The sequence below is a fragment of the Oryctolagus cuniculus genome, chromosome 17 (genome assembly GCF_051225735.1).
Source record: "Oryctolagus cuniculus isolate XC-2025 breed Fujian yellow rabbit chromosome 17, ASM5122573v1, whole genome shotgun sequence".
Classification (NCBI taxonomy): domain Eukaryota; kingdom Metazoa; phylum Chordata; class Mammalia; order Lagomorpha; family Leporidae; genus Oryctolagus; species Oryctolagus cuniculus.
The window spans coordinates 68032103-68047389 of record NC_142883.1 but is presented as its reverse complement, the minus strand read 5'-3'; the positions used below and the strand labels follow the sequence as shown (position 1 = coordinate 68047389).

General features: G+C 61.9%; 1 long non-coding RNA gene and 3 pseudogenes across 1 annotated transcript in view; 3 read left to right on the top strand and 1 right to left on the bottom strand.

Annotated features, from left to right (window-relative positions):
- The window catches only part of LOC103346924 (uncharacterized), a 60187-nt gene that overhangs the window by 37881 nt on the left and 7019 nt on the right, over nucleotides 1-15287 (top strand). The window lies entirely within an intron of this gene.
- LOC127486390 (beta-galactosidase pseudogene) lies at nucleotides 6412-9138 on the bottom strand (annotated as a pseudogene).
- Nucleotides 9137-9874, top strand: LOC127486389 (endothelial differentiation-related factor 1 pseudogene; annotated as a pseudogene).
- LOC127489989 (Y-box-binding protein 2 pseudogene) lies at nucleotides 11013-13497 on the top strand (annotated as a pseudogene).

Genomic DNA, 15287 nt, shown 5'->3' with positions numbered 1-15287 from the left:
ACTACCTCCCTGGCACCCGTGACACCCGACGCCTGGCCTCTCCCTGTCACTTGGGACCCCAGACACCCGGCCCCCATCCATGGTACCTGGGACCCCTGATGCCCGGCCCCTTCCCAGACATCCGGGATCCCAATGTCGGGCCCCTTCCTTGACACCTGGGACACCTGCTGCCTATACCCTCCTTGGCACCCCAGACCCCCGAAGCCCGGTATCCTCTGTGGCACCCCAGACCCCCAATGCCCAACCCCTTGCATGGTACCTAGGAACCCCATCGCCCGGCTCCCTACTGGGCCTTGGGATCCCAGACTCCTGGCCCCCTCCTTGACACCAGGAACCCCTGACACCCAGCCTCTTCCCTGGTACCCAGGACCCTGACGCCCAGCCACTTTCCTGGCACTCGTGGCCCTGGACACCCAGCTCTTCCCTGGCACCCAGGACACCTATATCCTCCCTGGCACCCATGACCCCCAACGCCTGGCCATTCCTGTCAACGGGACCCCCAACGTCTGACCCCGCCATGGCACTCTGGATCCCCAACACCTGGCCCCTTCCCAAACGCCCAGCCCCTTCCCTGGTACCCAAGACCCTCAAAGTCCAGCCCCTCCCTGTCACTCGGGACCCTTGACGCTCGGCCTCCTCCCTGGTACCTGGGACCCCTGACGCCGGCTTCCTCCCTAGTACCCTGGACACCAGACACCCAGCACCTACCCTGTACCCAGAACCCCAATTGCCCGGCTCCGTCCTGGGCCCCGGATTCTCTGATGACAGGCCCCCTACCTGGCACCCTGGACCCCCGACCTGAGGCTCCTTCCTGGGCCCCTGGATCCCAATGCTGGGCCCCCTCCTTGACACCCATGACCCCGGATGTCTGGCTTCCTCCCTTGCACCCAGGATCCTCGCCACCTGGGCCCCTCCCTGGCACCCATGAACCCTCCTGCCCAGCCCCTTCCCTGCCACCCATGACCCCCAACAACTGGCACCCTCCCTCGCAGCCTGGACCCCAAAGGCCTGGCCCCTTCCCTGATGCCCAGCCCCCTCCAGAGCACCCGGGTCCTCTGACACCTGGCCCACTCCCTGGCTCCCAGGACTCCAGACGCATGGCCACCTCCCTGGCACACCTGACCAAAGATGACTGGGCCCCTCCCTGGCACCCCAGACCCCCAAAGCTGAGCCCCTACCCTGGTACCTGGGACCCCCATTTCCCGGCTCCCTCCTGGGACCAGGGAACCAGGACTCCTGGCCCCCTTCTTGACAGCAGGAACCCCTGATGCCCGGCCTCCTCCCTGGTACCCGGGACCCCGACGTCTGGCCTATCCATGGCACCAGGGACCCTGGATGGCAAGCTCCTCCCTGGAACCCCAGACCCCCGATGCCTGGCTCCCTCCTGGGACTCAGGATACCCAACACCTGGCTCCCTCCTTGACACCCAGAACTGCTGACACCCAGCTCCTCCTTGGCACCCTGGACCCCCTATGCCCAGCCCCTACCCTGGTATCTGGGACCCTCTTCACCCAGCTCCATCCTGGGCCCCAGGATCCCCGACAGCAGGCCCCCTCCCTGGCACCCGGACCCCTGACACCTGGACCCCTCCCAGGCAGCATGCACCCCCGATGCCTGGCCCCATCCCAGGCACCCTGGACTCTCGACGTTGGCACCTCTCTGTCATTCAGGACTGCAGACACACGGCCCCTCCCTGTCACTCAGGACCCCTGATGCCTGGCCTCCTCCCTGGTACATGGGACCCCTGACACCCAGCCCCTCTCTGTCACTCTGGACTCCAGCTGCCCAGCCCCCTCCCTGGCACCCGGACCCCTGATGCCCAGCTCCCTCCTGGGCCCTGGGATGCCCGAAGCCTGGCCCCCTCCTTGTCACCCTAGACTTCTGACACCCAGCCTCCTCCCTGGCACCCTGGGCCCCCGACGCCCAGCCCCAACCCTAGTACCTGGGACCCACTTCTCCTGGCACCCTCCGGGCCCCAGGATCCCCGACACCTGGCCCCCTTCTTGACACCTGTGACCCCGGATGTCCAGCCTCCTGCCTGGCACCTAGGTCCCCTGCCGACTGGCCCCTTCCCTGGTTCCCAGGACCCTCAACGTCCAACCCCCCCTTGGCACCTGGGACCGCCGACACCTGGCCCCCTCCCTGGCACCCCGGACCCTTGAGGCCCGGTCCCTCCCCTGACACCCAGCCCCCTCCCGGGCACCCAGGACCCCCGACACCTGGCCCCTCCCTGTCACTCGGGACCCCAGACACCCAGCCCCCTCCCTGGCACCCGGACCCCAACGCCTGACCCTGGGCTGTTTTTGTTTTTTCAACATCCAAGTACAAATTTTATTTAACAAAAAAAGACAACGTGATTCTTCCAGAATAAAAACTGGAACACCTGTGGAGCTTGCACAGCAGCCTTCTTACTAGAGGAGCAGTCAGGGGAGGAGGAAAAAGAACAAAAGGAAAAACTAAGGTGTAAAGATCAATTTCTAAGCAATAAAAGCTCAGTATATTGGAGATCTTTATTTAGAGAGAATCCATAACATCTAAAAGTAAAAACTGAAAAATGAATTGAATGAGATTTCAGGAAAGATCGATATTTTTAAAATCCACTAGATTACCAAGCACCGGCAAGAAACAAATAGAAGATATTAAAGGTCAGTAGGCAGAGTGGAAAACATATATTGACAGGAGGGAAAAAAAGGCTTCAATTATGTGATGCCTTTAAGCATTCTTCAAATCACTATTAAAACATGATACAAATGGCCCAACAGAAAAATGAGCAGAAATACGAAGACAAAGAGAAAGTCCTTAAGCCAAGAAGCAGAATTTTAACTCACCTGAAGCAGGTGACCGGCAGCTGCAGCCAGGATCCACCTGCAAGAAGCACTGGGCAATCCCAAGGCGACCCCAGCGGGTGGCAGGTGCACCATGGGGCAAGGAGCCTAGGAGGAGGGCAGGGGGCTGCGTCTCACCTCTCCTGATTCACTTGGAGCACAAACCTGTTAGGGAGCCACGCCTTGGAGGATGCTGATTGGCTGCGTCTTTTGTGACGCTGTGTGCGCCCCCGTCCAATCAGGCACGGTGATGTCATCACGCGGGATCTTGACGCCACAGTGGTCTCAGAGTTCCTCTGTGGAGCGAGGTCCCAGGAGAGGGCTGCTCTGCCTAGAAGCTCCAGAGCCCAGTGGGGGTCTGTGCTCTCCACGTTCGCACGCTGGGGGTCGCCTGGCACCTAAGAGCTGAGGACTTCAACTTGGTGAGTCCCCACAGGGAGAAAGCAGAACCGGTGGAAGCTGCCTGGGACCCCTGACCCCTTCCCTGACACCCGGGACCCCGGACGTCCGGCCCCTTCCCTGACGCCCAGCCACTTCTCTGGCACCCGGGACCCCCGAGGACAGCCCTTCCCTGGAATCCAGGACCCCCTTTGCCCGGCCACAACCTGGTACCTGGGACCCCCATCGCCCGGCTCCCTCCTGGGCCCCGTGATCCCCAACGCCTTGCCCCGCTCTGGCACCCAGAACCCCCGATGCCCAGCTCCCTCCTGGGCCCTGGTATCCCCTACGCCTAGCCCCCTCCTTGAAACCCGTGACCCCCGATGTCTGGCCTCCTCCCTGGCACACAGGAACCCTGCAGCCTGGCCCCTTCAAAGGCACCCAGGACCCTCGACATCTGGCCCTGTCCCTGGCACCTGGACTCCAACGCCCGACCCCTCCCTGGCACCCGGGACCCCGACCACCTCCCTGGCAACTGTGACACCCAATGGCCGGCCCTTGCCTGTCACTTGGGACGCCAGACACCTGGCCCCTTCCCTGGTACCAGGGACCCATGATGCCCGGCCCCTTCCCTGGCATTCAGGACTCAGGACACCCAGTTCCTCCCTAGCATGAGAGACCCCAACCCCCTCCCTGGCAACAGTGACCCACGATACTCGGGCCTTGTCCCTTGGGACTCCCGGTGTCCTGCCCTCCCTGGCACCCCAGATCCCCCACACCCGGCCCCTTCCCCAATGCCCTGCCCCTTCCCTGTTACCCAGGACCCGGACCTCTGACCCCTCCTTGTCACTCAGGACCCCTGATGCCAGGCCTTCATCCTGGTACCTGGGACCCCTGACACCCAGCCCCTCTCTGTCACTCGGGACCCCAGATGCCCAGCCCCATCCCTGCTACCCGGGACCCCTGACACCGGTTCCATCCCTGGCACTTGGGACTGAAGCCTGGCCCCCTCCCTGACACCCTGGACCCCCAACACTGGGCTCCCGATCCTGGATGCCTGGCCCCCTCCTTGACTCCCAGGACCAATGATGCCGGGCCTCTTCCCTGGCACCCAGGAACCCAGACGCCCAGCTCCTCCCTGGCACCCGGGACTCTCGAACCCCTACTGGCACCTGGGAATCTCCATGCTTGGCCCCCACCCTGGCACCCTGGACCCCCAATTAATGGCTCTCTCCTGGGCCCTGGGATCCAGGACGCCTGGCCCCCTCCTTGACACCCTGGACGCCTGAAGCCAGGCCTCCTCCCTGGCACCCCAGACCCCCGATGCCCAGCCCCTACCCTGGTACCTGGAACCCCCAACACCTGGCTCCCTCCTGGGCCCTGGGATCCCCAAAGCTTGGCCCCCTACTTGACACCCAGGATCCTCGATGCCTGGCCCCCTCTCTGGCACCTGTGACCCCAGACACCTGGCCCTCCCTGTCACTTGGGACTCCTGACATCCAGCACCCTCCCTGGAACCGCAGATCCCCAACACCCTGCCCCTTCCCCGACGCCCAGCCCCTTCCCTGTGACCCAGGACCCTGGATGTCTGGCCCCTCCCTGTCTCTCGTGACCCCTGTTGCCAGGCCTCCACCCTGGTACCCAGGACCCCTGATGCCTGGCCCCTCTCTGTCACTCGGGACCCCAGACGCCCAGCCCCTTCCCTGCTACCCGGGACCCCTGATGCACGGTGCCCTCCCTGCCACCAGGGACCCCCAATGCCTGGCCCCCACCTGGGCACCCCAGACCCCCGACCTGAGGCTCCTTCCTGGGCCCCTGGATCCCGATGCTGGGCCCCCTCCTTGACACCCATGACCCCAGATGTCTGGCCTCCTCCCTTACCCAGGATCTCCTCCACCTGGGCCCCTCCCTAGCACCCAGGACCCCTGCCACCCAGCCCCTTCCCTTGCACCCAGGATCCCCAACACCCGGCATGCTCCCTCACACCCCAGACCCCAGAGGCCTGGCTCCTTCCCCGACGCCCAGCCCCCTCCCGGGATCCCGAGACCCCTGATGCCCGGCTCCCTCCCTGGCACCTGGCACCCCAGACGCTGGCCACCTCCCTGGAACCCCGGACCCCTGACGCTGAGCCCCTACCCTGGTACTTGGGATCCCCCTTGCCCGGATCCCTTCTGGGCCCCAGGATCCCGGACTCTTGTCCCCTCCTTGACACCAGGAACCCCTGACGCCAAGCCTCCTCCCTGGCACCAGGGAACCTGACGCCTGGCCTCTTTCCTGGCACCGGGGACCATGGACGCCCAGCTCCTCCCTGGCACCCAGGATCCCCAACCCACTCCCTGGCACCTGTGACCCCTGATGCCCGGCCCTCCCTGTCACTTGGGACTCCTGACTTCCGGCCCCCTCAATGGCATCCTGGATCCCCAACACCTGACCTCTTCCCTGATTCCCAGCCCCTTGCCTGGTACCAGGACCCCCAACGTCCAGCCCCTCCCTGTCACTCGGGACCCCTGACGCCCAGCCTCCTCCCTGGTACAGGGGACCCCTGACACCTGGCCACTCTCTGTCACTGGGGATCCCAGCCACCTGGCCCCCTCCCTGGTACAGGGGACCTCTGATGCCCGGCCCCCTACCTGGCATCCCAGATCCACAACACCCGGCCCCTTCCCCAATGTCCAGCTGCTTCCCTGGTACCCAGGACTCCCAAAGTCCAGCCCCTCACAGTCACTCGGGACCCCAGCCACCTGGCCCCCTCCCTGGCACCCGGGACCCCTGATGCCTGGCCCTTTCCCTGGCACCCGGGACCCCTGATGCCTGGCCCCTTCCCTGGCAACCCGGACCCCCGATTCCTGGCTCCCTCCTTGTCACCCAAGACCTCTGGCCCCCAGCCTCCTCCCTGGCACCCTGGGCCCCCGATGCCCAGTCCCTACCCTGGTACCTGAGACCCCCTTCTCCCAGCTCCCTCCTGGGCCCCAGGATCCCTGATGCCTGGGGCCCAGGGTGTCCGACCTCCTCCCTGGCACCTAGGTCTCCTGCTGCCCGGCCCCTTTTTTGGCACCCAGGACCCCCAACGTCCTGCCCCCTCCCTGGCACCCAGGACCCCCGACACCTGGCCCCCTCCCTGGCACCCCGGACACTTGATGCCCGGCCCCTTCCATGATGCACAGCCCCCTCCCGGGCACCCAGGACCCCTGATGCCTGACCCCGGGACTTTTTTTTTTTCATTTTCCAAGTTCAAATTTTATTTAACAAAAAAGACAACATGATGCTTCCAAAATAAAAACTGGAACACCTGCGGAGCTTGCACAGCAGCCTGTGCTGTCAGCTGCCTCCCACGCCCGGGGCTGTCCCAGCACCAGGAAGACCCACGCTGGGAACCAGATTCACTTTATAGTGGACTTCTCTGGCAGGTGTAGACCTGACGGGGTTTTCTTATCTGGGATGTGGGGGTGCTGGACCCCACCGTGCACAGCCTTCAGTCTCCTAAGGCTCTAGTTGTGACTTGAACACTGTGGGTCTCATCAGGCCCCGAGAGGCGGTGGCATTGTGAATGGGCCTGTCCATGAGCTCCATGGCGCCCTGGCCATGCTCGCTGCAGAGTGCGCGCTCCAGCTCCAGCACTGCGATGGTGTTGGGGGTCGAGGTGCTGAGGAGGTGCTTTGGCACAAACAAGGTCACCTGGGGCCCGCACGCTGGCCAGTAGTGGCTGAGGTTGAAGCCGTTGACCCACACCTGACCCTTGGTCCACCCGGGAACTTGATAAAGGTGTCCTGGGGCAGGGACGGGACGCCACTGGGGATGGAGAAGTTCCCAGTGTAAAGGGCTGGCAGCATGTAGTTCTGGGAGCTGCAGGCACTGGCGTCCTTCTGGCGGCCACCCCAGTACCCAGGAGGCTGCTCACTGCCCTCCCGGTGTCCAGGGGGAAGATGGTCCAGTTTGTGAGGATGCAGGAACCCAGGGTCAAGTTGGAAATCAAGCCCTTAAAGTCGTTGATGGCTTTGCGGTAGTGCACGTGCCCCATGTTCTCCACCAGGAGGTCCAGCCTGGCTCCAGCCTTCCCTTGTATGCTCACCGTGAGCACGTGGTTTCGCCCCAGCACTCCCTGCAGAATCCCATCCACAGCGACTCAGGCCCGGTCGTGGACTCCATTGAGGGATGAAGAGAGGGGTGTAGGGTTGCTGCAGTCCCGAGGCAGTGTTGTCCGGTACAGCACAAAGCCAAAGTACTGTTTCACCTGGGTACACATCAGGGGATAAACACTGTTGATGGGCCTGGAGGGACACAGGACATCCAGAGCTGCATCCACTGCCCTTCACTTTTTCAGCGGGACTGTTCCATATGCAAACTTTGGTGTGGATGGAGGAATGGGACCTTCTGGTAATGCTGCAAACTTCCCGATAACCTTCTGCAGAGCAAAATACTTCTTGGTGAGGTCCCCTGCCTCACTCAGGGGGCGTCATAGTCTAGCTGGTGAGCTGTGATGCATAGGGCATGTTGGCCCTGTTCCAATAGGCAAAATGGGTCCCACCTATAAACATGTACATGTTCACATTCGCTCCCCGGGCAAGGATGTCATAGAGGGCGGAAGCCACTGCTTCACTCTGGACTGTCCAGTGCTGTTCACCCCAGTGGTCTAACCAGCCAGTATAGAATTCAGAATTGACCAAGGGTCCTCTGGGCTCACTATTCCTCTGGATTTGGAAGGCAAAGTCCACTGTGGCATAGAGGCCCTGCAGCACCCCACACTGCAGGGACTTCTTCTGTGCACCGTCGGTGGTGAACAGAAGCACGTTGTCACCCAGGTAGTAGTGGAAGTGCTTCTGCAGGAAACGCAGGTAGTCATAGTCACGGGAGAAGTAGCTGCCATATTCATATTCAACCTGCACAGGTATACTCGGCCCTCCATTCTAATAGAGCAGAGGCTTCCTCTTGGGCAGAAGGACGCCGGCCACTTGTCCACAGCCGCGAGGTAATCTGGGTCAGAAGAGCGGAGAACGATGGACTCTTGCTCCAACAGCCAAGCAGGGAGACCCCCGCCTGGATGGCGTTCAGTCCCGCCATCTTCATCTTCAGCTGCCGGTCCTTCCAGTAGAAGCTGGGCACGCGGAAGTAGTGGATGCTCCCCGAGATGTAGCGGAAGGGCTGGCCATCCTTGAGGAAGCAGTCCCGGCAGTAGTGGATCTCGAATGTCCTCTGGGAAGTGCTCCCAGGCTCCTCCACGGCTCCAGGACAAGAAAGCTTTGTCTAAAAAACAAAACAAAACAAACAAACAAAAAAAAAACCACCTGGGCCAAGGAATCACAGCCCAGGTGGAGAGGAAGCAGTGAATACTCCAATTGAAGTGAAATTGCTCTCAGCAGCTGTGCTCCAAATACTTGACCACTTCCAACTTTGGTTCTGGATAAGCGTTCGACTTTCCTCTGCCCTAGGCACGTTCCTGGGAATCCTTTGATCAAACGGTGTCAGCGTTTGATCCCATCAGTGGTACCCGGGCCCCCGTGCCTACGGGGCGCTGACTGTCATCTCGAGAAGCGTCACCGTCGTCAGTGTCTCGGCCCTGCATTTTTCCACATTCCTGCTTCTGGCTCACCGGCCTCAGGGCCCTGCCAGGCACCTGTGAGTGTGCGTCCAGGCCCCCACTGCGGCCCACAGCCCCGCTTTTATTTATTACTCATGGGGTGGGGTGGGGTGGGGGCTGCCTCTTATCCCGTGGGTAAGGAATCCTCCCAGGCCCGCAGTTCAGTCTTATCCTGGCTGGCTGCAGGAGCCCAGTGCGGGTGGCTCATGCTGGGCGGGGCCGCTGGAGTTCTGGAGGGAGGGAGGCCCCTCCTGGGGACCCTGGGGTGCTGGCGTCGGTGGTGAGGACCGGCTGTGATGGACTCACCTCGGGCCCCTGCCCGCCACCAAGGCTGTCCGGGCTGTGGCACGACGCGGGCATGGCCTCCTTCAAGCACAAGCTTCGCTGTCATGGCCGGACGTGCTCCTCTTGCTCCCCGGCTTTGGCTGCCTGGCGAGAGTTTTAATTTTGTTCTAGTAAATAAATAATCTTGAATGTATTAAACTTGCTGAAACACACACACACACACACACACACAAACAAAGGTGCCAGGTCTCAAGTCGCCGCAGAGCTGATAGCGACTGGGACACTGTGACGTGCTGCGCAAGAAGGGCCCCACGGCCGCGCAGGCAAAGTCCAAGCAGACCATCCTAGTGGCTCAGCAACGAGGAGATGATGTGGAGACAGCTAAGAAATGGGCCGCCGGCCAGAATAAACAGCACTTGATCACCAAGAACACGGCCAAACTGGACCGGGAGATGGAGGAGCTGCACCATGACCGGGTGACCCTGGATGTGGTCAAGGTCATCCAGCAGGGCCAGCAGAGCAAGGGGCTGACGCAGAAGGACCAGGCCAGGAAAATCACTGAGAAGCCGCAGGTCATCTCGGACTATGAGAGCGGTCGGGCCATCCCCAACAACCAGGTGCTGGGCAATAGCAAGCGGGCCATCAGCCTCAAGCTTGGGGCAAGGACATTGGGAAGCCCATCGAGAAGGGCCCAAGGGCGAAGTGAGTGCAAAGCCTCAAATCAGTGCATGCAGCTAAGCCTCCTCTGGCTGCCTGACCGCTGCACTGACCACCGACCAGGCTGCGCCCGTGCCCAGGGGCCTCCTCTGCCCACACCTGCTGTCAAACAAGAACAAACCTTGCAAAGAAAAAAAAAGTCTCTGAGACTGTTTTTTTTTTTCTTTCTGCTGTTAACTTTATTTTAACTGAAAGGCAAGCATAACATGTCCTGGAAAAATAAAAGATTTAGGATACAATACAAACTAGACAAGGGCTAGGGCTGTCCCAGGCCTGGGCCAGGACGAGGGGATCGTTGGTCTGGTGCTGCAGGTGATGGAGAGGGCCCTGGAGGGTGCGGCCCCCCCACCCCTGCAGGAAGGGACGGGTCTGTCTGTCTCGGGGCCACCCTCGGGTTCCAGGCCGCTCTGAGGGCGCTGAGTGTCAGGGGAGCTATTGATAGTGTCGGGGGTGGGGGTGGGGGTGGCGGGCTTGGAAGTCCAGCATGCAGCTAGTACCAGGTGCAGGGGCGGCACCCCGAAGGGGACCCCAAGGCCTCCAGTCCCTGGTCCACCTCGCTCCCCGCCAGGGCCCCCAGGAGCAGGCCGTCGGAGTCGGGGTCCTGCAGCCGCAGCATGGTAGGAGGGCCTGCGCCCCCAGCCCCTTTTCCGCATCCAGCAGCCGCTCTGCGCCTGTGCTCAGTTCCAGTCCCGGGGGCCAGAGGGGCACGGCTGCCGGGGACAGCAGCAGCATCTCGGGCGGGGGCGCTGGGAAACTGGGTGCAAGGCTGGAGGAGTCCCTGGCGAAGGGCAGAGCAGCAGCGGGGGGCGGCAGCTGGGCAGGGAGGGTATCTTTGAGCACAGGGATGGCGGCCTCGAGTTTCACGGGCAGGGCCAGGCCCGGGGCGGGCGGGAGCACCTGGGAGAGGAGCATGCTGGTGGGGAAGGTGGCAGCGAGGATGATCTTGCCCTGCTGCATGGCCACGCCCAGCACGATGGGTGCCAAGTCCGGGAGGCGGGGCCGGCGTGCGCGCCAGGAGCTGCTGGGCTAGGATTGACTGGTGGCCAGGAGGCAGGGCCTCCGCGCACCACTGCAGGGGGCTGCGATTGGCCTTGGATCCGGGCCCGCTACCGGAGTGTGGGAGAGGCTCTGGGCATGAAGACCTAGCGGGGCGGCGGGTTCGCGAGCCTCGGGGAGTGGCCGGGGCGGCGGCGGCGGCGGCGGCGGCGGAGGCCAGTACTGGACCCAGCGGGATGAGCTAGGAGGAGGCCGCAGCTGTGGCGACAGCGGCCCCCGCGGCGACAGTGCCCGCGATGGCAGCAGGGGTGGTAGCCCTGGTGGTACGGGTGCCCGTGGGGGAGCCGCAGAAAGCAGGCGGCGGGGCAGGCGGTGGCGAGGGCGGAGTCGCCTCTGGCCCTGCTGCTGGGACCCCCTCAGCGCCAGGCCCTCGCACCCCTGGCAACCCGGCGACGGCAGCCTTGGGGACTCCCGCGCCCCCGGCCCGGAGTCAGGCGGACAAGCGGGTGCTGGCAGTTCAGGTCCTGGGCACCGTCAAATGGTTCGACGTCCGGAATGGCACCAAGGAGGATGTCTTTGTGCACCAGACAGCTATTACAAGAAGCAACCCCAGGAAGTTTCTGCGCAGCGTTGGAGATGGGGAGACCGTGGAGTTCAGTGTCGGAGAGAAGGGCGCAGAAGCTGTGTGTGTGTGAGTGTCGGTGAAGGGCAGCCGCTACGCCCCCAATCGACGCAGGTTCCACCGCTTCATCCCTCGGCCTCGCCCAGCTGCCCCGCTGCCCATGGTGGCAGAGGTGCCCCCGGCGGTACAGAACCCGGCAGTGTAGGAGAGCGGGCTGAAGACTGGGCAGCGGCCCAGGCGACAGCGCCCACCACCCTTTTTCTACCGACTGCGGGTTGTGCAAGGCCCTTGTCCCCCAACCAGCAGCAGCCCATAGAGGGCACTGATGGGGTGGAGCCCAAAGACACAGCCCTGTTGGAGGGGAACCAACAACAGGGCGATGAGCGGGTGCCCCCACCCAGATTCTGGCCCAGATATCGCAGGCCCTTCCGCCTGAGGCCACCCCAGCAGCCTAGCACAGAAGGTGGGGATGGGGAGACCAAGCCCAGCCAAGGTCCCACTGATGGCTCCTGGCCTGAACCCCAGCACCCACGAAACCGCCCCTACTTCCAGCTGCGATGGCAGCAGCCCCCTGGCCCTCGGCAGCCCACAGCCCCAGAGACCTCAGCCCCCGTCAACAGTGGGGATCCCGCCCCACCATGCTGGAGTGATTCCAACTCAGGACACCCAGCCACCATCTGGTATCTGCCAGTTTTTCCAACTGACTTGTACCCTATCCAGCACCCCCCCCCCCATAATCCATGACATCAAAACATCGGCTTTTCCCTTCTTCCTGAGACTCAGGAGAGCCAAAGCTACAGCCTTTTGCGTTCTTCCCCTCTCCCCTACCAAGAGCTGAAGGAAGGGATCCCTCCTTATTTTCAGAGGTGTCGACTCCCTCCCCTAAATCGAGCTGAGAAGGAACCAGCCAGCTCTTCCCTTCTCCGGGTTGTTTTTCTTTCCCACCCCAGTTTATTTTTTGTCTCCCTCGACCCCCTACCTCAGAAACCATTCTATGAACTGTCATGTGCCACCTGAGCCTCCAGTAAAACAAAGTGCAGCTGTAATACTATCATGATGCAAACGTTGGGTTTGGTGACAGTTTAATTGTGCCACAAGGTAAAAATGTAATAATGTATCAGAAATTCTGCTTGCAAAAAATGCATCATGTACTTTTCTAGGTATCTCCAGTTCTATAGTGAAAATGCTTTTATTAGCCAATAGGAACTGTAATACAGAACTTGCACAGGCTTTTCATATGCCTTACTTTCTAAAGAGGAGTTTGTTATATTTGTTGGAATATGCAACACAAACACTAAAGTCAGTGGTCCAGACATGGACGCCTTCAGCTGTTCAGCAGAGATCCATGCCTGTGTCTCAGTCCTCCCAGGCCTGGCCCTGACGTTCACTATGCTGCTTGCACAGGACACCTCTGGATTGGTCTTCTGCAGCCCAGTGTGCTGTGTTCTGTTACAAGAGTGGGTTTAAATTCTGTTAAACTTCTCTGGCTGGATGAACAACTCCAGTGTGCGCATCTGTTACGTGATTCAACTGTGCTGTGTGCCTTGTCGTCTTAATTAGTTTTTGTTTTGTGTTGTTTAAAAACAAAAGCAGTCTCGGCTTCACAGTAATGCCGCCAATCAATCAGCCTGTCACTCTCGTCTATAGTCCCAGTCACTCCTACGCTGCACGGCTCGGGCAACCACAGGCTGTCCCATATTGGGAGGTGCACGGGGGTGTGGGAGATGTGCCCAAGGGTGGACCTGGACGACAATGGCTCCGCAGTCAAACCTCCGTGCAAAGGAGGCAGCGGCAGTGAAATGAAAGAACACTGGACAAGGAGCAGAAGGCCAAGGTCAAGCCCCACCCTGACCTTAGCTGACCAGCCGCATGCTTGAGAAGCTCCCTGCCACCCCCTCTCCTCCTCTGTTCCATCAGCACCTGCTGACATCCGATTCCATCCTCAGCTGGACGCCTTCACACACTCATTTCCATTCCCATCGCTGTGGACCACCCACTTAATACCCACACCCCTCCAGGAGGTGCACCAGCTTTGGCTCTGGCTTGAGACACCAGTGGGAGGCCCTGCTGGGTGCCCTCACTGTGGGTTCAGGGCGGTTCCTTCCTAGTAGAGGGGAAGAGAGGGCAGGTCTTGGGCATGGCCGTGCAGGAGGGAGACACATGGGGTGGTTCCCTGCAGTTCATGAGAGGGGCTACAGAAGTCTCCCAGCACACAGCGTCTCCTCTCGACACTTCCAAGTTCTTTGCTTCCTTGGACCAAGTCTTCTCTATCTTTCCTTTATTTTAAGCTGGGGACCTCCTCCATCTACTCCTAAGCCCCCGTGCAGGACTCTCTGCTGGGCCTGACCCCACCACGGGCTTGGACATGTTTGGCAGGTGCTGGCTGCAGTGGCACCAAGGTGTCATGAGGGCCAGGCTATGGGCTGTCCTTTCTCTGAGCAGCCCAGCCAGGGGGCAGCCCATGAACCCCCACCCTTTCAGAGTGTTAGCCAAGCAGCCCACAGAGACAGCCTGGTCATACCCCTGCTCCATCCATACTGGGGATGCCCTAGGACTTGGCCCAGCTCCAGCTCTGGGGCTTATCAGGGACCATAATCAGCCACTGTCCGTGCTGCCCCTGGCACCCTGACCCCAGACACCTGGCACCCATGACCCCCAACGCCCAGCCCTTCCTGTCACTCGGAACTCCCAACGTCCAGCCCCGACATGGCACTCCTGATCCCCGACACCTGGCCCCTTCCCAGACGCCCAGCCCCTTCCCTGGTACCCAAGACCCTCAAAGTCCAGCCCCTCCCTGTCACTCGCTCGGGACCCTTGACGCTCGGCCTCCTCCCTGGTACCAGGGACCCCTGACACCGGCTTCCTTCCTGGCACCCTGGACCCCAGATGCCCAGCACCTACCCTGTACCCAGAACCCCAATTGATCGGCTCCGTCCTGGGCCCCGGATTCCCTGATGACAGGCCCCCTCCTTGGCACCCTGGATCCCCAACCCGAGGCTCCTTCCTGGGCCCCTGGATCCCAATGCCGGGCCCCCTCCTTGACACTCATGACCCCGGATGTCTGGCTGCCTCCCTTGCACCCAGGACCCCCACCACCTGGGCCCCTCCCTGGCACCCAGGAACCCTCCTGCCTGGCCCATTCCCTGCCACCCAGGGCCCCCGAAACCTGGCACCCTCCCTTGCACCCTGAACCCCAGAAGTCTGGCCCCTTCCCCAATGCCCAGGCCCCTCCGTGACACCCGGCCCACTCCCTGGTACCCACAACTTCAGACGCCTGGCCACCTCCCTGGCACCCCAGACCCCTGATGCTGAGCCCCTACCCTGGTACCTGGGAACCCCATTGCCCAGCTCCCTCCTGGGACCCAGGATACTGGACTCCTAGCCCTCTCCTTGACACCAAGAACCCCTGATGCCCGGCCTCCTCCCTGGCACCCGGGACCCCGATGCCCGGCCTCTCCATGGTACCTGGAACCCTGGAGGCCCAGCTCCTCCTGGCACCTGGGACCCACGACCCCCTCCCTGGCACCAGTGACCCACAATGCCCAGCCTTCCCTGTCACTTGGGAATCCCAACTTCTGGCCCCCTCGCTGGTACACGGGACCCCTGACGCCCGGCCACTCCCTGGCACCTCAGACCCCCAACACCCAGCTCCCTTCTGGGCCCTTGGATGCCCGAAGCCTGGCCCCCTCCTTGTCACCCTAGACTTCTGACGCACGGCCTCCTCCATGGTACCCTGGGCCCCCGACGCCCATGCCCTACCCTAGTACCTGGGATCCCCTTCTCCTGGCACCCTCTGGGCCCCAGAATCCCCAACGCCTGGCCCTGTTCTTGACACCTGTGTCCCCAGATGTCCAGCCTCCTGCCTGGCACCTCAGATCCTCAACACCTG